This window comes from Athene cunicularia, assembly GCF_003259725.1.
Source record: "Athene cunicularia isolate RWA chromosome 17 unlocalized genomic scaffold, athCun1 chr17_part1, whole genome shotgun sequence".
Taxonomy (NCBI): Eukaryota; Metazoa; Chordata; class Aves; order Strigiformes; family Strigidae; genus Athene; species Athene cunicularia.
In genome coordinates this window covers 6,229,721-6,231,818 of record NW_020799122.1, presented here as the reverse complement: position 1 = coordinate 6,231,818, position 2,098 = coordinate 6,229,721, and positions in this window count along the sequence as shown.

Here is a 2,098-nt window from a genome sequence, read left to right as displayed (position 1 = left end):
GGTGCGGGCCGGATCCCCCCGAGACGGCGAGGGCTGGGCTGGAGCTCCCTGCGCGATCTGCACCCCGATGGGGCGGGGGGACCCTCTGTCCTGTGAGGGGTGACGGTGTGGGGGTCCGTCCTGCGTATCCCGGGGGGGATCGGGGTTTAGGCTGCCGGAGAGCTGGAGCTGGGGCTCCCTGTCATCTGTAGCCCATTTTTTTCTGGTTGTTTCCCGTTGCTGAGATGGGCGGTGGTTGCCGGTGTGGTAAGTCCGTCTCAGCTGAGTTTGATTCCCCTCTCCACACCACGAGAATAAGACTGAAAGTGTCTATTTTGTTCAAGTTGCTTCTCATCATAAAACTAATCCGTTCTGCTCCTGTCTCTGTTGCATCATTACTTTTGGACTTTTGCATCTGTATTAATTTTATAGTCTTGTAAGCTCTGCAGCCCTCATTGTGTTTCCTTCCTTGAGTATTTGTGGTCTCCTCCCCAAGAGGAAATGCAGGGTGTGTGTCAGAAGCGATGGTTCAGAAATAAATGCAAAGACATTAAATAAGTTCTGTGATGAGACAGAGGTTGGGCTAACACCTGGATCCCCCTGGTCCAGGACACTGCCCTGGCTGCATCTCTGGTCTTTATGCATCATCTGTGTTAATGGACAAGTCAGTATTTGCCTTTTTACACCGTTGCTCTGGAGTTTTTAATTGTTTTCATGTTATAGGCTCTTTTAAAATAAGAGCTCTGTTGTTCGGATGCTAGCCATTGTGAGTTGTGTGCTGAATTTTCAGAAGAGGGATGCGTATCTTTCATTTAAATTCCTCGTGTGTTCTTCTTCTTATCCTTGTACCACAAATTTTCCTGAACTTATGCGCAGAAATGAACCAAGCACCGTAACTCCCAAGGCAGGTGATGAGACTGCATTTGCTCTGTGGATGGGGAACCCAAGAGACAGAGAAGTTAAATGACACTGTCTAAGGTTATGTGACAAGTCTGTAGCAGATTTTGAGTGGTTCCTGGGACTTTGGATTCCTTTTTCCCTGGTCTGCCTGCTAGGCAGTGCTGCTCTGCTGCAGAAAAGGCTGCTGATGCTTCTGTGTAGTATTTTCTATGTAAATGTAGTTAATAATATTTTAAGGAGTTGGAGTTTGGTGGTGTATGTTATGGATCCGGTGCCTGAACTTGCTGTAGTGTGGAGAGCAGTCACTGAGGTGTTGCCAGGGTGGCTGGTGCTGAGCAAATGCCTTCAGATTTTCTAGGATGAAGAAGATGACCTGGGTGACTCTAACAGAATTCTTATCTTCACATTAGCACCCAGTTTCCTTAACAGTGGTCTGCTGCACTGCTGCTTGCTGTTAAAAGTTGCACTTACTGGAGCATAATGCAAATTACCTCTAATGTCATGGAGTGTTTCTGGCTCTGCAGGGTCCCACTGCGGGACTGCCAGCTGAGAGCAGAGCTCTCAGAGCGTGGGGTAGGGGTCACCCTTACAGTAGCGTTGGGTCCTTGGTTCGGATGCTGGGAAAAAGAGCCCGTCTAATGCGTTAACAATTTGCATTTGCACTAAATATTACATCTGAGAGAGCTTTAAAATTAAAAGATGTTCATGGCTGCCACGTGGAAGAGGCTGTGTCCTGGCATACTCCAAGCCCCTGTGCTGCCTGGACTGGGGGCTGTGGCTCTGGACTGCCATCTATTGAATTGCTCCAGCTTTGTCTTTGCAGTTGTCCTCATTAAAGGAATGCTTAATACCCTAAAAACAAGGCACAGTTAGTTTGTTAGGGGAACACAGTGCTTCAGAGCAACCTGAGGCTTATCTTTACTAGACAGAAATAATTAAACTAGCTGGATGTTGTCTTTGTTATCTCCTGCACCAACCTCTCTGTCTGGATGAGAAATGCATCTTTAGTGGTGAAACCAAATATAATGCCATTTTCTGAAGCTTTGCAGTGTCCTTAGAAGTAAATTATCCGGGAATGGGGAGGATATTGTTTGGTGAGGAGGACTTGAGATATTGGTGCAAGCTGGGATGGATTTGTTTGCTTCCTGTCTCCTGAGAAATGAATGTTGATTTCTAAGAAAGGAAGCTAGAGGATTTCTTCTCCACTGCCTCTATTTTA